The sequence below is a fragment of the Protopterus annectens genome, chromosome 6.part0 (assembly GCF_019279795.1).
Source record: "Protopterus annectens isolate FY-2018-M chromosome 6.part0, PAN1.0, whole genome shotgun sequence".
NCBI classification, from domain to species: domain Eukaryota; kingdom Metazoa; phylum Chordata; order Ceratodontiformes; family Protopteridae; genus Protopterus; species Protopterus annectens.
In genome coordinates this window covers 645,976,078-645,996,677 of record NC_056737.1, presented here as the reverse complement: position 1 = coordinate 645,996,677, position 20,600 = coordinate 645,976,078, and the positions used below count along the sequence as shown (strand labels likewise).

The 20,600-nt window shown below is 42.5% G+C and overlaps 1 long non-coding RNA gene across 1 annotated transcript in view; it reads left to right on the top strand.

Moving 5' to 3' along the window:
• LOC122804463 overlaps positions 1-20,600 on the top strand; it is a 171,684-nt gene that overhangs the window by 86,836 nt on the left and 64,248 nt on the right. Inside the window, exon 2 of the long non-coding RNA XR_006365222.1 lies at positions 16,252-16,500. This is a non-coding gene — a long non-coding RNA (uncharacterized LOC122804463). The remainder of the gene's footprint in view (positions 1-16,251; positions 16,501-20,600) is intronic.

The window sequence follows — 20,600 nt, the reverse complement described above, 5'->3', positions numbered from 1 at the left end:
TCTCATTTTCAGAGACTCTGCATTCCATGAGGGAGCACTTTAAATGGGAAGGCCAAGATTACTCTGATTCCAGGAAAAGGCTCAGGGAATTCTTATTTTTACCCCAACATAGGCCCTTAGCTATACCTCCTGTGTTGAATGTGGTAGAAGATGTTTTTGCAGAGGCTTCCCTAAATCCTGATTCTTTGCCTCCTGCCCCTGTTAAACCTGATAGGTACTATAGGGTGCCTGAAGCTCATAAGTATCTGTTTAAGAGTCCTAGGGCAGACCCGGAAACTGTTTCTCAGGGGCCTAAAGGTGTTAAGGCCTCTGTTGTTAAAAATCCTGTTCCCACTGATAAAGAGGCAAGGGCTTTGGATAGGTGGGGAAAGAAAGTGTATACTTCTTCCACTTTAGCCATGAGAGCGTTGAATTGTCAGTTTCACATGCTAAAATATCAAAATTTTCTCCTTTCACAATTGAAATCTAAGGTGGATGCTTTGGCGGAAGGTATAGAGTGTAAAGAGTTGCTGGATTTAGTTCATGTGTCTGAACAAGTGGGTAAGCATTCTTTGCAATGTGGTTTTGATGCTGTGCAGGCCTCCTCGAGGGTGGCTGCCACTAGTTCTGTTCTTCAGGCATGCCTGGTTGAGGGATCAGAATTTAGCAGAGCATGTTAAGACTAGGATTTTGGATGCTCCTTTACAGTCTGATGTGTTATTTGGTTCCTGTGGAAGCAGTTTTAAAGAAAATGGAGGACAAAGCTAAGTCTATGCAAACTGTTAAAGATTTTTGCAGGTGCAGCCACAAGTTTAGTAGAAATTGGCCTACTAAGGGATGGACATATCCTGCTTATGATTCCCAGTCTAGGGGTAGGTCTAGACGTGGTAGGGGCAGAGCTCAAGGTTCTTTTAGGCCTAGAACTGGGGGTTCACCTGCTCAGACTTCTGGTGAGGGTAGGGGTCAGTCCTTTCGTAAACAGACCCAATGACCTGCCTTTTCAGCTGCCGGTAGATTCTCGTCTGGCAGCTCCTTTGGGAGGAAGACTGTCTCTTTTCAAAGAAAATTGGGATTTAATCACTCAAGACAGATGGGTGTTGGATATCATTCACCACGGTTACAGGTTTTATTTCCATACATTGCCCCCTTTCAAAGGCATGCCAGACGTTCCTCCTCCACAAAGGAAAGAGGCTCACAAGCAAATTTCTCTGTTACTCCAAATAGGGGCCATTCAGCCAGTCCCTGTACCAGAAAGGGGCCTAGGATTTTATTCTCGCCTGTTCCTAGTACCAAAGAAGGGGAACACGTGGAGACCAATTTTGGATTTATCTATCCTCAACACTTATCTGGACATTCCCAAGTTCAAGATGTTGACGTTACAACAGCTTTTACCTCTGCTGGGCAAAGATCATTGGATGGTAACTTTAGATCTCAAGGAAGCTTACCTTCATGTGCCTATAAGACTAAGTTGCAGGAAGTATCTGCGTTTCGAGCTGGAAATTCTCATTATCAGTTCTCTGCATTGCCCTTTGGCTTATCTACTGCCCAGAGTATTCACAAAGGTTCTGGCTCCAGTGATAGCTTACTTCAGGCTAAAAGGAATTCAAATCTATCCTTACTTGGACGACTGCCTGATTCTGGCTCAAGAAAAGGAAGACCTTCTACAGCATCTGGAATATGTCATAGCAGTGCTAAGATGCCTAGGGTATTCTGTGAACGAAATAAAGTCCAGTCTAGTACCCTCTCAAGACATGTGCTTTCTGGGTGTGAGACTGAATACAGCAGCCCAGATGGCCTTTTTAACCCCGGACAAACAAAAGAATCTTTCCAGTTACTTCCATCAACTATCTCTTCAGTCCGGGCTGACTGCAAGGACAGTCCTTCAAGCCTTAGGGTTCATGGCATCTTGTATTCTGGTGCTTCCCAATGCCAAACTGCATATGAGGATGCTACAATGGTATCTCAAAATGTATGAACACAGCACTGCCAGGATTTGGACACTGTCATTCAAATAATACCTTGCATTCAAAAGGAATTTTTGTGGTGGGCTCAGGAATGTCACCTAAACAAGGGACTCTCTGTGACCCGGCCAGAGGCGAGTCAAATTCTAACGACAGATGCCTCAGACATTGCTTGGGGAGCTCATCTAAATGGAAAGTGGATACAAGACAAGTGGCCTGCCAGACTACAGCATCTACATATCAACATGAAGGAGATGTTAGCAGTCCAGTTTGCATTAATGGCTTTCAAGGAGTTACTTCTTCCAGGGCAGGTGTTGATTCTAACAGACAACACAACTGTCATGTGGTACATCAACAAACAAGGGGAACACATTCTTACCCATTGTGCAGGCAAGCAATGATTTTATGGGAGACTGCTCAGCTTGCAACTAACTCTTCAGGCAAGGTTTCTGCCGGGAGCACAGAACTCCTTAGCAGATGTGTTAAGCAGACAAATCATGGATCCCCACGGGTGGAAACTGGATCTTCATGTATTTCAAAAGTTGACAGTGTCCTGGGGAACTCCAGACATAGATCTGTTCGCTTCTCCACTAAACCACCAGCTGCCAAAGTTTTGCACAAAGAGGTTTCATCACACAGCTTGGAAAGTGGATGCTCTTTCTTTCAGTTGGAAAAATCTTCATGTGTATGCGTTTCCACCTCTGCCTCTTCTTCCAAAGGTGCTTCTAAAGGTCAGACAAGACAAGCCAAGGATGACTTTAATAGCTCCAGATTGGCCTCGGCAGCACTGGTACCCATTACTGAGGAGTCTGGTAAAGAAGCCTCCATGGCCTTTACCCTTGATTCCACATCTGTTGTCTCAGAAGGACGGTCGTCTGCTCAATGTCAAGCTTCACTCTCTTCATCTAACAGCCTGGCATATTCTGTTTTGAAAGACAGCAGGTCTCAACTTCCTCAACAAGTTTTAAATGTGATTATGGAAGCCAGAAGGCCTAGTACAAGGAAAGTGTCAGAAAAATGGAAGAGATTTTTATTTTGGACTGCAGCAAAGAATTTGGAGATTTGAGCCTAATTTGAGTGTGGCTCTTCAATATCTTACTGAGTTATTGGACAAAGGTTTGTCTTTCTCTTCCATTAAGATTCATGCTGCAGCAATTTCAGCTCACTATGATTGTGACCCACCATTGTTTTCACATCCTTTGTTCAAGCAATTTCTTAGAGGGGCAAAGAATATAAGACCCCCGTAGAGCTCCTACTCCTGCTTGGGATCTCAATTTTGTGTTGGAGAAACTTACTCTACAACCTTTTGAGCCTGCAGCTACTGCTGAACTGAAATACTTGTCATGGAAGACTGCTTTTTGTTGGCCATTACTTCTGCAAGAAGGGTTTCTGAGTTACAGGCCCTTATGGCGGTTGAGCCTTTTGATTTTTCATAAGGATAGGGTATCATTACGTACTAATCCTTCCTTTATGCCTAAAGTGGTTTCTAGTGTGGCTTTAAACCAAACTATTCATTTGCCTACGTTTTATGCAGATCCCCAAAATAAAGGGGAAAAGATTTTGCACACTTTAGATGTACACAGGCAATTGCGTTATTATTTGAGCAGGACTAAGGATTTTAGGCAGTCTCAACAGTTGTTTGTTTCTTTTGCTTTGAGTTCTCAGGGCAAGCCTGTGTCAAAACAAACTATTTCTAGATGGATTGGGTGTTGCATTACATTTTGTTATTCCCATCATGGCAAGGCGATTCCAGCTGGGATTAGGCCTCATTCCACTAGGGCTACTGCCACTTCCACAGCATTTCTGAGGGGGGTGGCAACTAAGGATATTTTGGAGGCAGCTACTTGGAGTTCAGTGCATACTTTCTCTAAGCATTATCACCTTCCTCTCTACTCTAAGTCTAGGGCTGGTTTTGCCACAGCTATTCTGCAGGGCATGTTGTCAGTTCCTGCTTCCTTATGATTTGCCAGCCTCCCTTACCTCTGCTTTGGGATTCTACCCAATAGTTAGGACTGCAGCAATGTGGAATGAAGAACATAGTACAGTTTTGTACCTACCATAAATGTAGATGTTCGAGGATCCACATTGCTGCAGTCATACCTCCCTCCTTCCCTCTGTGTTTAGGGGTGGTTGTGTAGGTGAGGTTATATTCTGCTAATTTTGTATATTTTGTATATATATATATATTTTGGTGCTGGTATGTTGGGAGTTTTTGGTTTTGGCCTTATCTTTTCAGGGTCTTCTGACATCTGGGGCAAGAAAAGACTGAGGATATGGCGTCGGTCATGCGCATTAGTACCCTGACGTACTGACGTTAGTCTAATGCGCCCTGACCGACGTCAGCCATATACTTTGGTATTCGGGCCGACTGGACAGCGGACTACCCAATAGTTAGGACTGCAGCAATGTGGATCCTCGAACATCTACATTTATGGTAGGTACAAAACTGTACTTTTTTCCCGAAGGGTATGACTATACATTTTTTGGCGTTTAACTTCAGGCCATGGCTCTGGCACCAGCTATCTGTTTCCGTGAGTCCCTTCTGAAGGATATCAGTGTCCGATGCACTTTCCACTATGGCACCCAGTTTGCAGTCATCTGCAAACTTTGTCAGCCAAAGTCCTCCCATGTTGGCCTGTACTTCTGAGAAGTAGATGCCAAACAATAGGGGCCAAGGACCGAGCCCTGTGGGACACCACTTGTGACCGGCTTGGAGTCTGACACAGCGCCAGCAACTCTAACCCTGTGGGTTCTGTCCTTAAGCCAGTTTGCAACCCATCTTGTGACATATGGGTTTACATTTAAGCTGGTAAGTTTTTCTACAATACCGAGTGGGGTATTGTGTCGAAAGCCTTGCAAGGTCAAGGTAGGCTGTATGGACTGCCTTTCCTCATCAATGGCCTTGGTGACTATTTGAAGAAGTCGACCAAGTTCAAAAGGCATGATCTTCCCTTGACAAAGCCAAACTGGGTCGGGTCCAATGTCTGCAAGTCCCTATATCTTTGTTTATGAGCTCCATTATGATCCTCTCCATAGCTTTGCAGACTAGACTTGTTAAGCTTATGGGGCGTAATTACCAGGGTCCGTGGCGCCACCTTTGTGGAGTGGGACCACAGTTGCCGTCGCCACTCCTTGGGCACGTATCCTGTGGTAAGGCTGAGATTAAACAGCTGCCTTATGCGGGTTTAATTCCTCATTTAGCTCGTGTAGCACACAGCCGGGGACACCATCCGGTCCCATTGATGCTGTGTTTTAGCTTTAGAGAGCAGCTTTCACCTGCGCATTTGAGATGTCCGGGAGGCTACACTCGGCTGGGATAGTTATCTCTCCTTTAGGGGAGAGGGGTGAAGTTTGCACTGAACCTGTCTGCCAGTATGTTGGCAATGTCTGTGGGTTCAGTGATTTTTGTATCATTTTGGACTAATTCTGAGCATATCTGTGAGTTTCCACCCAGGTTCCTAACATAGCTGAAAAAGGCCTTATGATTGTCCTTTGAATCCATGGCAATTTTCTCTCAAAATTGGCCTTAGTTGATTTTATGAGTGCTCGTATTTTTTACTAATAATGATCAGGGGTGACTTCCCTTTTATGGATTTTGTTCTATCATGTAATAGCTTTCTCCTCTTATTGTAAAGTTTGTTAATGGCTGGGGTCCACCAGACTGGACGTTTGCCCTTTGTGGAAAGAGTCTTGGTTTTATTTGGGATTGCCTGATCCATGCAGTCCTGGAGGTGTTCATAGAAGGCATTTGTAAGGGCTTCCGCAGCTTGGGTTGTGGTTTCCTCTGACTCAGGGGCCTTGAAGGATACCACACCAGTCTTGAGTAGTGTGAAGTTTGCTTTAGAGAAGTTCTTCACTATGGTCTTTTGTTTGGGGTGGGGGGATGTGGATTTCCAGTGAGATTAGTTTATGATCAGATCTCACCAATGAGGGATATACTTCGGTGTGGAGCATTTTGTCCCCATGTTTGTGACAATGAGATCTAGTATATTTTCTCCTCTCGTGGGAACAGTGACTAGCTGTTCCATGGCATTTGAATTTATGAACTCCAGGAACCGTTGGGCTAGAAAGTTAGGGCTTGAGTAATGTTCCCAGTCTATATTCGGGTAGTTGAAGTCACCCAATATGATGGTGTTTGGAGATACATTTATACCCTCCAGTGTCTTCAGGAAGGCTATGTGGGGTTCCTGAGTTTGAGAGGGTGGCCTGTAGCATGCTACAATTTGTAGAGCAGTTTTGCCTATTGTTAGTTGCACCTGGATGGTTTCGAGCTTCATGCGTTGCCACCAACCTGGAGGTGTGAGTATCCTTTATGAATATGGATACACCTCCTTTTGTGGAGTGGTCCGGGTTTTGGGGCGGAGCATGATATGAGGTAAAACCTAATAGTGCCGGGTGCTCTCAGGAGCCTTGAACCAGGTTTCAGTTACAGCACAGACATCGATGTTCTCCATACTGAGAAGGGCCTCGAGTGCGTGCATTTTGAGATTTAGACTTCTGGCATTGAGCAGCATTACCCTCAATTTCTTCCCATTTTTGTTTTCTAGGGTGGTAGGTTTAGAATTTGAGCCTTGCCTAAAAAGGCACTATGGGGTGGCAAGAGCCTTAGCCAATATCCGAATCCCAGGGTGACGGGTGCAAGCCGTCCCTTGAAGCAGCGTGGCTTGTCAAGCATGTCATCCCAGGCAGACAGACACTGGATCCCCTTTGAATGACACCAGACATTAAGCCAATTGTTAAAGCTGATCATCTTGTCTCTATATTGTGGCATCATTCTTGGTGAAGGAAGGATACTGCTCAGGGTTAGGGTCATACCTGCCTGGGCTACATAATCAGAGAGCTCCTCTATGTCTCTTTTCATGCAGTCCAGGGAGGTGCGTCTCAGGTCGTTCACACCAGCATGGACAATGACTGTGTCATATTTGTACTTGCTGTGGAGTGACCAGTGCTTGTGTTATGTGGCGGATTCTAGCGCCCGATAGGCAGCTTACTGTGACCCTCTCCTTGTTCAGCCTGGTGAGTGGGACGTCAGTGTGTCTGACTATGGAGTCACCTATGACAAGTATGTTTGGTGTTGTATTTGGCCTTAAGGGCTGTGACTGCTTTGCACACTGCTTTTGTGGTTTATGTGTTGCTTGTGGGGTGTCTTGAGGTAGCAGTTGTTTGGGTGTCTGTTTTGGAGGCCTCTGCTGTTTAGGTAAATTTTACTCAGAGCCTCCAGTATGTCTTTGTGTGTTTATGTGTTTGATTCAGTGGAGTGGTAGCATTATGTGAGGCTGGTTTTGTGGTGTGTGTAGTTGCCTTCTCCTCCTGTCTGGTCTTGCCAGTCCTGAGTTGAGAGAGCTCAGCCTCCAGTTTGGCTAAATAGCTGCATCTCTCAAGTATTTGTGTTATGTGGGAGGAGGAGAGGGTTGTCTGTGTACATGAGGCAGTTATAACATTGCCTCAAGATTCCCAGATTCACCAGCTGGACCGGAGAGGAGATTGACAACTGACCTTTGGACATGCTAGAATAATATTGAAATCCTTAATTGAAAACAAGGGCCAGTGGGGAGTGAGGGTGTAGTGCTTTTAATTTTTAGTGCTGACTTATATAATTGCTTTAGTGAGCAAGTGCCAGGTAACTTGAGTGCAATGTGATACAAGTAACTAAATGCAAAACGACAAACAGTAACTTTCTTTCAAGTGAAACAAGGAAATAAGTACAGTAAGCAATGCAGATATCACTAGTGATCCACAGAAGCGCTGAGAAGTTATTAGGTGAATTAGCTTCCAGGAAATAACAAGCAAACAAACAACAAGTATATAAACAAAGCTAGATTCAGTAGGCCTGGATCTAGTCTATGCTAGAGCAAACAAGGTGAACCAATTTCAGTAAGATACAGTTCAAATATTCAGGCACTATAAACCTTTAACCAGAAAATTCCCAGCTCAGAAGGGCAGAGTCCAGCCTCTTCTCCCACAAGAGTGCAGTCCACGAACCTTCTTAATGTAAAATAACTGGCCTGAAGCCCAAGTGCCTAAACCAGAACTAATACACTTGGACACTGGGCTCTCAATCAGCAGTTCCCAACTTAGAAGGATGAAAGCTACCTGTCCTGCCACCACAGTGCTTGCCACAAACCTTCCTAATGTAAAACAACTGGTCTGAAGCCCAAGTGCTTAATCCAAAAGACTTGAATGATAGCTACACTTTAATCAAGTTACAACCAAGCAGTAATAAATACCATTGAATACTTTAGAGAATGTCTGGATTAGTGCTCAAGTTACACAAACAAAGCTAGATCCAGCAGGCCCGAATCCAGTCTATGCCACAGCAAACAAGCACCAACTTCAGTAAGAAACAGTTCAGATATGCATGCACTGTAAGCCTTTAACCAGAAATTCCCAGCTCAGAAGGGCAGAGTCCAGCCTCTCCTCCCACAAGAGTGCAGACCACAAACCCTCTTAATGTAAAATAACTGGCTTGAAAGCCCAAGTGCTTAAACCAGAATTAATACACTTTTAGAATAACAGACACTGAGCCCCCAATCAGCAGTTCTCAACCTAGAAGGATGTAAGCTACCTGTTCTGCCACAACAGTGCAGACCACAAACCTCTCAGTGCAAAACAACTAACTGGTCCGAAGCCCAAGTGTTTAAACCAAAAGGCTTAGAATGAGTTACACCATGTGCAAGAGACCAGATGGAAGGGGAGCAAGGCTAGGTGTATCACTGAGGCGGGTTCAAATTGTTTTATCATGGTGTGGATGGGAGGAGAAATGGCGTAGGCATTATCCTGAAGGAACAGTATGCTAAGAGTGTTTTGGAGGTGAAAAGAGTGTCGGATAGAGTGATGTTTATGAAGCTGGAAATTGATGGTGTAATGATGAATGTTGCTAGTGCATATGCTCCACAAGTTGAGTGTGCGATGAATGAGAGAGAAAAATTTTGGAGTGAGTTGGATGAAGTGGTGATGACTGTACCCAAAGGTGAGAGACTGGTGATTGGAGCAGATTTCAATGGGCATGTTGGTGAAGGGAACAGAGGGGATGAGGAAGTGATGGGTAGGTATGGTGTTAAACAAAGGAATGCAGAAGTTCAGATGGTAGTGGATTTTGTGAAAAGGATGGAATGGCTGTGTTGAATACGTATTTTAACGAGGGAGGAGCATAGGGTGACATACAAGAGTGGAGGAAGATGCACACAGGTGGATTATATCTTATGTAGAAGGGCCAGTCTGAAGGAGATTGGAGACTGTAAAGTGGTGGCAGGGGAAAGTGTAGTTAGGCAGCATAGGATGGTGGTTTGTAGAATGACATTGGTGATCAAGAGGAGGAGGAGGATGAGTGTGAGGGCAGCACCAAGGATCAAATGGTGGAAATTGAAAAATGGTAATTGTGAGGTGATGTTCAGGGAAGAGTTAAGACAGGCACTGGGTGGCAGTGAAGAGTTACCGAATAGCTGGGTAACTACAGCTGAGCTAGTGAGAGAGATGGCTAGATAGGTGCTTTGTGTAACATCTGGAAAGAGGAAGGAGGACCAGGAGACCTGGTGGTGGAATGAAGAAGTACAGGAGAGTATACAGAGAAAGAGGTTGGCGAAGAAGTGGGATTGTCGGAGAGATGAAGAAAGACAAGAGTATAAGGAGATGAAGTGCATGGCAAAGAGAGAGGTGGCGAAGGCTAAGGATAAGGCGTATGATGAGTTGTATAAAAGGTTGGACAGTAAGGAGGGAGAAAAGGACCTGTACCGATTGGCTAGTCAGAGGGACTGAGCTAGTAAAGATGGGCAGCAGGTAAGGGTGATAAAGGATAATGAGGGAAACATACTCACAAGAGAGGAGAGTGTGTTGAGCAGATGGAAAGAGTACTTTGAGGGGCTGATGAATGAAGAGAATGAGAGGGAGAGAGGGTTGGATGATGTGAGGATAGTGAATCATGAAATGCAGTGGATTAGCAAGGAGGAAGTAAGGATAGCTATGAAGAGGATGAAGAACTGAAAGGCTGTCGGCCCAGATGACATACCTGTGGAAGCATGGAGGTATTTAGGTGAAATGGCAGTGGAGTTTTTAACTAGATTGTTTAATGAAATCTTGGAAAGTGAGAGGAAGCCTGAGGAATGGAGAAAGTGTTTTGGTACCGATTTTTAAGAATAAGGGTGATGTGCAGAGCTGTAGTAACTACAGAGGGATTAAATTAATCAGTCACAGCATGAAGTTATGGGAAAGAGTAGTGGAAGCTAGGTTAAGAAGGGAGGTGATGATTAGTGATCAGCAGTATGCTTTCATGCCAGGAAAGAGCACTACAGATGCGATGTTTGCTTTGAGAGTGTTGTTGAATTACAGGGAATGTCAGGAGTTGCATTGTGTCTTTGTGGATTTAGAGAAAGCATATGACAGGGTGTCTAGAGAGGAGTTGTGGTATTGTATGAGGAAGTCTGGAGTGTCAGAGAAGTATACGAGTGGTACAGGATATGTACGAGGGTAGTGTGACAGTGGTGAGGTGTGTGGTGGGAGTGACGGATGCATTTAAGGTGGAGGTGGGATTACATCAAGGTTCAGCTCTAAGCCCTTTCTTATTTGTAATGGTGATGGACTGGTTGACAGACTAGATCAGACAGGAGTCCCTGTGGACTATGATGTTTGCAGATAAAATTGTGATCTGTAGTGAGAGCAGGGAACAGGTAGAGGAGACCCTGGAGAGGTGGAGATATGCTCTAGAGAGAAGAGGAATGAAGGTCAGCAGGACTAAGACAGAATATATGTGTGATTGAGAGGGAGGATAGAGGAATGGTGAGGATGCAGGGAGTAGAGGTGGCGAAGGTGGATGAGTTTAAATACTTGGGATCAACAATTCAGAGTAATGGTGAGTGTGGAAGAGAGGTGAAGAAGAGAGTACAGGCAGGATGGAGTGGGTGGAGAAGAGTGTCAGGAGTGATTTGTGACAGACAAGTACCAGTAAGAGTGAAAGGAAAGGTCTACAAGAGGGTAATGAGGCCAGCTATGTTTTATATGGGTTAGAGACAGCGGCATTGACAAAAAGGCAGGAGTCAGAGCTTGATGTGGCAGAGTTGAAGATGTTAAGATTTGCACTGGGTGTGACGAGGGTGGACAGGATTAGGAATAAGTATATTAGAGGGTCAGCCCAGGTTGGAAGGTTTGGAGACAGAGAGGCAAGATTACGTTGATTTGGACATGTGCTGCGGAGGGATGCAGAGTATATTGGGAAAAAGATGCTAAGGATAAAGCTGCCAGGTAACAGGAAAAGAGGAAGGCCTAAGATGAGGTTTATGGATGTGGTGAGAGAGGACATGCAGGTGGTTGGTGTGACAGAGCAAGATGCTGAGGACCGGAAGAAATGGCAACAGTTGATCTGCTGTGGCGACCCCTAATGGGAGCAGTCGAAAGAAGAAGATTCAGGTTGATGTTCTGGGTGTGATGTGCACTTTAGCTAGCAACTTCTTTTAAAAATGTTACAGTAGTTTGCAGGTTTTCACTAACTTTAAACTCTTCACTGCGCAAAACTCTTGTTTTTTGCTGCTTACACACTGCTACCATCTTTGTTGCCTTATTATTAAACCTTTTCTAACTGTCTAGGGAATTGCTAAACCTTAAAATCGTTTTAGTTGTTTTGTCTTTCTTGTTTCCTAGCATTTGTTAAGCAACTTGGTGTATAAACTTTTTAAAGGCAATATATTACTTTTTTGTAGCTGCATATTAAGTTTATATGCAGCAAAGAGCTGTAGCAGCTTTATTTTATATTTTTAAGAGTGATATTTTTATTTTTGTATGATTTATTTTTTTAAATCTCTTCATGGTGAGATCCAGTAAAGAACTGAAAAGATATTTCCAATTTTTCTTTGTTTAACTGAAAACATTTTGTACACTTTTTCTTCAAGTCTTGAATATTGCTTGTTCCTTGATCTCCCCAAGGTTCATAGGTTCATAGGTTTATACTAGGCTATCTGCCCTAAGGCATTTATAAGCCTAGCCCAAATTTTTGTGGCTTACGCCACCCCTTATATGAAAAAATACTGTGCCCATTAGTTTGTTGTGCCTCTGTCCAGCAGTGACACAGAGATGATTCCCGGGGTAAACCTACGATCTCCCATCCACAGGTCTAGATTTCTCTTGAACAGAGTCAGCGAGGTGCTCTGCCTCACATGGACCGGGATTTTATTCCACAGCATAGGTAGTCTCTGAGTGATAAATCTATCCCTCCAGCACGTCCTATTTATATCCGTGCTAAGGTTTAAGTCGCTTGCTCTAGTGGTTTTGGTGGATTTGGATTTTGAGGTGGAGCATGTCCATTAATTGCGGGTTGGACATGGCCTTGTATGTCAGGCACATGTCACCTCTGAGCAGACGGTATGCGACTGAATAGAGCTGGAGTTTCTTCAATCTGGCAGCATATGACAGATTTTGGAGTCCCTTTATCCTTTTGGTGAGGAACTTTTGGGGTCTCTCCAATTGCTGCAGATGTCGGGTGAGATACATCCCGAATGGGGCATTGTACTCGATCATTGGTCTGATAAGTGAAGAGTACAGGGGAACAATAACCTCACTAGATCTGGATGGGAATCCCTTCATGATCAGGTGGGCAATGTAGAAGGTCTTTCTAACCACTTTAGCAATGTGAGTGTCAAAAGAAAGGCCACTGTCAACCTGGGTCCCCAGGCCCCTGATAACCTCTTCTGTGCTTAGTGGATTGCCACCTATATGGTAGCTTGGTTACCTTGTTTTCGAAGGGTATGACTATACATTTTTGGCGTTTAACTTCAGGCCATGGCTCTGGCACCAGCTATCTGTTTCCGTGAGTCCCTTCTGAAGGATATCCGTGTCTGATGCACTTTCCACTATGGCCCAGTTTGCAGTCGTCTGCAAACTTTGTCAACAAAGTCCTCCTATGTTGGCCTGTACTTCTGAGAAGTAGATGCCAAACAATAGGGGCCAAGGACCGAGCCCTGTGGGACACCACTTGTGACCGGCTTGGAGTCTGACACAGAGCCAGCAACTCTAACCCTGTGGGTTCTGTCCTTAAGCCAGTTTGCAACCCATCTTGTGACATATGGGTTTACATTTAAGCTGGTAAGTTTTTCTACAATACCCGAGTGGGGTATTGTGTCAAAAACCTTTGCAAGGTCAAGGTAGGCTGTATGGACTGCCTTTCCCTCATCAATGGCCTTGGTGACTGTTTCGAAGAAGTCGACCAAGTTCAAAAGGCATGATCTTCCCTTGACAAAGCCAAACTGGGTCGGGTCCAATGTCTGCAAGTCCCCTATATCTTTGTTTATGAGCTCCATTATGATCCTCTCCATAGCTTTGCAGACTAGACTTGTTAAGCTTATGGGGCGGTAATTAGGTTGGCACTTAAATAACTGTTCCAGAGAGGTTCTTTAATAAAGATTGGTTAAGTGTGTACATTTCATTTTGTTCCAGTTGATAGAAAATGTAGTGGGAGGTAACAAAAAGTATGATGTATTCTCTTAAAACTGCACAGCAATAGTGAAAATATTTTTCAGCAAGCATTTGTTGATCAGTCCATAGGTCCTGGCCATCGGGTATTGTGAGTCTTTTACTTTATATGTTTTGGTGTAGTTTTGAAGTTTGTAAGACTGAATTTTTAAAAGTTTGCTAAATCTGAGGAAAAAGTATAAAGTGGCAATTTTCTTCAAATAACTGTGTATTGTCTTGATTTTATACAGTGTCTTTTTGTTTAACTCATTTGACTTGTAGTTTTCAGTGCACTGGCAAAGGAATTTGCATTGGTTTGTTTGTTTTGAAACGCCAGGGTATCTGTACCTCTCTACATTCTGAGTTTACTTATTTAAAATACATCAATAAATTTCTCATCTTCTATTCTGAAGGTTCAAATGAATGGCCATCATTATACTAACCATGTTTAGCATGTTGAATCATAAGAAACCAAGACCAACAGTGCACATATAAAATTACTACTCCTTGCATTTATTTCATTAGTTCACATTACATACTGATCTGATTTAACTGTTGAATTATCCAGTACATTATGCTAAGTGTGACTTATTTTGTTACTAATAAATTGGGGAGCTCTAATACAGTCAAGAGTGACTTTAATCCTTCTTGCTTTTTTATAATAGTTACATGATATGTGCTTGTTGGCATGTTTTTAGCAGTGGTTTTATCAATATTAAACTACACAGTGGAAGATGTTTTACTTTGTTCTAGTGGGTGCACAACTTCAGGAGTACAGAGAACAGGATGTTGCAGACTGATGTCTCATTCATTAGGCCATGTAGTACCTGCCACAGTGAAAATGATGAGCTAAAATAAAATGTGCAACTTTGCATGAGCCATCCCACTTGTGCTACTTTGTTTTTAAGAGCTAACATAATGTTCTGAAGTCGTACTTTCCCGTTCAACACGAAATACTATTAGCAAAGGGATTCTTCTAGCCCAGCTTGAGTACTGCCTACCTCTTGTAGCATCTGCCTCCAAACAAGACTCCAAATAGTCTTCAGCTCCATCTGCTGTTTTATTACCCTTTCCTCAAAGTGTGAACATAACTGTCCTACACTAGCCAAAGCCAGCAACTGCCATTTCCGAAACAGGTTAATCTAGTCCTTGGCTCTTGAAACTGCTGTTTTCTTTCCTTTTGGCTTACTTAGACAGCCTCCGTCATATAATCTTAGTTTTCATAGTCACTTTAGGGCCTCTCTTTCAAGCGCACAAAACTTTACTTCAGTGCTCTAACCACTTGCTTTCTACCCTTGGACCCAAACTCTGGAGGGATCTTCCCTCAAAAGACATCCCTAATTTCTCCATTCAGGCACATCTTAATGAACATTTCACAGCACAAGCTTCTTATAAATATTCTGCTTCTGGTTACAGAACCCGGTCTCCCTAATCTCAGACACATACTGCCTATCATTTTCAGTACACCATCTATTCTGTAATTCCTAACATGTTGCTACTGTAACTGATGAAAATATTGTATATAGTGGTTTCTATTGACAACCTTCTTAAATAATTTTTCTGTTATATAATTAAGCAATAACCCACGTATGGGTGTGGGTAATGCTAGATTTACCCACGGTTGGTGTGGGTGGGAAGCCAGAGTGACCAAACAAAGACAAAAGTGGGTAAATCTAGCATTACCCACACCCAGACGTGGGCTATTGCTATTACACATTGACATTATTTAAGAAAAATAATACTTTTCTTAAATAATGCCTTTGTATAATACCTCCGTGGTGCCCTTCTGCGGTTTCCAGCTATCCTGGGGCTTTTTCTGATGTACTGCGCATGCTTGCGGAACTTGTGTTCCCATGCTTATGCAGTACATCAGAGCTGTGTAGAGGAAGCAACGGAGAAAGGAAGATCTCCGTTGCTTTTCTAAAGCTATCTCGCTATGTTAAACGAGTTTAACATGGGGAAATATCTTCTATCTCACTTTGTTAAATGTATAACATAGCAAGGTTAAAGCAACAGAGATCTTCCTTTCTCCGTTGCTACCTGTGCTCACACAAACAAAAAAATATCGGGACATATACTAATGGAAAAAGTCTGGGTGACCAGAGCTTTTTCCATTTGTACATCTCTGATTTACAGTGGGCACGCTGGTTGGGCTGGCCAATCAGTGTGCATGTTTTGGAATGCTAATTGCCAGCCATTGTATAATTAACTATTCTTTTGTTTTTACTATGCTCTTATTATACAAGTTTAATTTTATTTTTTCCACTTGAAGTGTGTTCACTTTCTGGACTGAAACTGAAATTGGTCCAGTGTGATTAGTGCTCTACTCCTGTTGAGTTTTATAAATAAAATAAAAAAAAAAACCTTCAGGACCTGACAAATGGCCATAGATAAGACTGAGAATTTTTGCAGGGAAAGGTTTTCTTAAAAATGAAAGTTTATGGATCATGTGTGGAATTCATTTAGCATGCTTGGACAGGTTTGCTGTAATATATTGTTGATGAAATCTGGTGCCTTTAATCTGATTTGTGCAGTGCACTATTGTTTCTTTTGATATTGAGGTTACTGAAAAGCCAAAAGGCAGCTGGAATGATCATCCCTTGCGGAGTCTCCTCCAATAGTTTTTTTCTTTTTTGTCCATACAAAAATCCTTGCTGTTCTGAAGTTGAACAGTACTAATTTTTTGATGTTGCCAAATCAGTATGTAATGTCCTCATGAAGGTTGGCAAGATTATGGTTGTCACGTAACATCTTGGTGTGTTAAGCAGTTAAAGCAAACAGAATGTTGAATATGTTTTTTATTTCGTTTACTTCATAATCCTTTCAAATATGTTGCACTGTATTTGTAATTGTCATTCTTTCTGGTGATTTTTTTCAGATGGAATTGTGATCATTTGACCTATGACACAGTCTGCCCAAGTGGTGCAAAATTCCATATGCGTTTACATCCCTGTGCTAAAGCCTGTATTGTAAAGGATGATCTGGATTTTCTGTTTCCTGTTTCTTTCGTGTGTGTGCAGTGGCACTGTGGCACAAAATGCTCATAAAATACCAGCTCTTACTCTGCAGGAATATTTTAATGTTTTGCAGCCAGGGAAAACAGCATTAATTTACTTTAGTCAGTCAAGTAAGTGTGTTTTTGCTGCAGTTTATAAACTGCATGTTAAATCCTTTTATTCTAAACTGATGTGTTGAGGTAAGTGCCATGTTAATGTGTAATTATTGCATACGTGACTCTAATGCTTCTGTTTTGGAATTGTGGCCGTATACCTTGTTTACTGTAGTATTTTTCTGACATGCACACACTGATGTATGTTTTCCTTCTTAAGCATGTGGTACCCAATAAAGTAATGTGAAGTCTGTACAGTACGATCATTAACTGTTTGTTTTGTTTCATTGTGCGAGGTTATTGAATTTTCATAGCTCATACTGAAACCATCAACGTAATTTACCCATATTTTTACTGATTCTACTGTTTACTACATTTTTAAGGGCATATTTGTTATAGTTTATCCATCTTAGTAAAGAGGAGTAACTTTGCAACATTGCTGCAGACTTAAGACAGTCACAGGGATTTTTGGTGTTGATTCTGGCCTTTATTTAAAAGAGCCACGGTGGTACGGCAGTAGCGTTGTTACCTCACAGCAAGAGGTTCTCCCGTTCGATTCTCGGCTTGGCTTGGGAGTGCCTTTTGTGTGGAGTCTGCATGTCCCCCCCGCAGTTAGGTTGCGTTCCAAAGACATGCGTACGTAAGTGGGCGTCCCTTCGTTGAAGGCTGGGCGTCGAGCTGGCACCTCGGCGTTTCGTAAAAATCTACTGCCAGTCATTAGCAGACCGGAGTTCTGCTGTGGCGACCCCTTACCGGGAAAAAGCCGAAAGACAAACAATTCTGGCCTTTATTTACATTTTCAGTCTTGCTTTCTGAGCATGTCATAGCTTTGGCTGTGTGGGTTGGGGGCGGGTGCTTACAGGAAAGTTTTAAAGGTGTTAGACAGATTGGATCTTGTACTCAAAACAGTTCTCACTAGTCATTCATTAGTTTCACCTGTGCTTTTTAAACTCGGGGGGGGGGGGGGGTAGCCTTCAGGAATTTCATGACCTGACTTACTACTACCTTGCAGGAAAGTATCCGAGTAATGCAGGGCTAAAACACTAGTAAACAAGAGTTTTCTGTTCTTTTCATTTCATATTTTATTTTATGCTGATTTCTGAAATGACTGCAACTTGCTCTGTAGAAAGCAAGTTTCAAACAGTAGAAGAAGCAGTCTTCTCTTTCTTTCTTTTTTTTTTTTTTTTTAGTGTTGTAATGTTTTTCGATCTGTAAATACTAGCTTTTGGCTAATGGCCATCTGACCTGTAGGTCTTTGTCTTTCGACTTTTCCCGGTTAGGGGTCGCCTCAGTAGAACTCCGGTCCGCTAATGATTGGTGTTGATTTTTACATGCCGAGTTACCAGCTCTGACGCACAACCTTCAACGAAGGTACGCCCATTCACGCATGTCTCCACGCAGAAGACGCTGTAGCTGAGAATCGAACCGGACAGCGTCTTACTGTGAGACGACAACACTACATCTGACCTGTAGGTAACTCTGTAAAAATATCATGGTTGTGCTGCAGTGGTGAAACACAGTTGAGAGAGTCTTCTGTTTTATTTTCTAGGGTAATGTGCTGATTTCTCAGTAGTAGCAAAGTGACCTTGTTTTATGACCTGACTGCTTCTAGCTCTGTAGGAACATGAGTGATGCAAAGTTCAAACATTAGACACGCTCATTTATCCCTTTTAATTTAAACCGAGCCCCTCACTGATCCTCTTCAGATGCAACCTAGATCAGCAGATGGGTTGCAGATCATTCTTGGGTGGTGCTCACATCCTTCCTGAACAGAGGAAGTCATTATCAACTATCGCAGACCCTTACCTCTGCGATCTGCACTCACTTAACCACCGACAGTTGGAGAACTCAGGATAAATATAGCTATCTTGTAAGGGCTCTAGGGCCGGTAGTCTAGTAACCTCCTACAAACCTATATTTTATTTTCTGCAGACTTCTATCTGCTAGTCAAGACATTTCCTGTTCTATTTGCTGCATCTTGATGAATTACTGCATTGTAGGGATATGTTCTTAAGCAATTTTCCTTCTTTATCTACCTTACAATTGTATGTATGCATATGTGCTTCGTTCCACTGTCCTCTATAAACCTATAGTGGAAATGATGATGTGTAGCCGTTTACCAGCATACTGTGCAGGCTTTTGCAACTGTCGATAAGTGCCTGATTCATTGTTTGACAATCAGTCCTGCATGATACCGTTCAAATTGTTGTTGCCATTCCACATACTAGTGATGTCAGAGCAGTGACAGAACCACTATCCTATTCTGTTTACATCTGCATATTCTGTTATGTCTTGTCCACCATGACAAATCAACAGAAGATGAATGCAACATTTTCTTGCATGTGTGCTACTGCCTGTCTTCATATACTGATCTTACACAGTTTCACAGTGTCGCTGTAGGGCTGCTATCTCTCCAAATGGCCAAAGTGTGACTTTTTTATGGAAATAAGAGATTTTGCAAGACAAAAACACACCTATATCTAGAGCAAAGGACTGGATTTCAGTTTATTGCCAAACTAAAAACTCATTTTAGTAGAATTTAAAGTAGGTGTTTCAAATATAAAATAATTGTTTCATGCAACATTTAAAGGGAACTTGGGAAACATTTCTGCCCTAAAATCTCAGGATATTTGCCATTTTTGTTGCTTTTCACACAGGACGCAACCTTCCAATTAAAGACTGTCCTGCATAAAATGGCACAGGTGGTAACAGTAGATCACTGCCATTGCTGTAGAAGTATAGCACACATTGGAAGCTTACTTAATAATATAATGATATTCTATATTGCATTATCACTATTCCTTAAAACAATACCCATTGTGGCTGTATTAAAATTCCCTTTCTAGTACAACACTTATTATGAAGTTGTGTGTTTCCAGAATCCTCACGCTATTATAGGAAGATGTTAATCAAAAGGGTACCACCATCTGACTTCTGGCTGTATTATTGAAATTATACAATGTCAATTTTCTTTTTATTGAATATACTTGACAGTGCAGCTGTGCATGCAATTTCTGATCATACTGTGTTGTGCTCTGCTTCCTTTTCATTGTCCTGCTGTTCTGTAAAAGAATTACTGTGTACTTCATCAGCTAGTACAGCACCTTATGTTTAGCACTGATTTCTTTGGCCCCCTAATGAAATGTTGGCACTCGGTGCCAAGTGCTAACGAGCCAGAAAAAAAAGACCAAAAAATCTATTAGAAAACCAAATTTCAAAACAATTGCTCTTCTCCTTTAAACTTATTTTTTTGCAGGGGGAGGCTAAACACTCCCCCCCCCCCCGAACTTGTATATACCAACTCCAAGGTCAGCATACCTCGGGGGGGGGGGGGGGGGATATTTCAAGAAATGGCATCCTGAACTTGGTATATGTAAGTCTGTTCTTTTGGCCATTCAGTTTCCGTATTTTGGAACTTGGTTTAGTGGGTCCTGGCATTTCAAATGGCTTGTAAGGGTGTGCCCATTGGCCATCCAGACAACTGTATATCCATTTGTAAGCCACTTGTCCAGGTTTTGGTAAGATGAGTTTAATCCACACTTTCCAATGACAATTAAAAGTCTTCAGCTTATCCTGCCGAGCCCCTCTGCACTTCTGTGGGGTCTGCTACAGGGAGATCTTTTAAGTGATCTGTGAGGTTACTCCTCTAATGTCAGCTACTGGGATAGACTCACCACAGTGTTGTAACCACCTTACCTTTATTCATGTCAAAGTGAAACCACAGTGACTGTATTCTGCGATCTAGATCGCAAAAGATAAGCACTCTAACTCTAGTTATTATGAACACTCTAACCATGTTGCAGTGCACATTGTTTCTCCAACTCAGAAGTGTTTAATTTAATTGAGATGTTTTTCAAACAGCAGTATCAGCCTAGTATCAGTTAGGCTTTTCATTCATTCCAGCTTTCCTTGCAGATATTTCTGCTTTGCTTATAGATTTGAGGTTGTATACAAGAAAGTTAAACCTTAAACTTTTGCATCAGAGGGTTCGGACAGAGAATAACAGTGTTGGTTTTGATGACAATGATTCGGATGTTAGTGTACACCCCATACAAATTACCTATCAAAAGGAGCTTATACAACCCTCCTTTATGTAATACACTACACATCTTTAATAA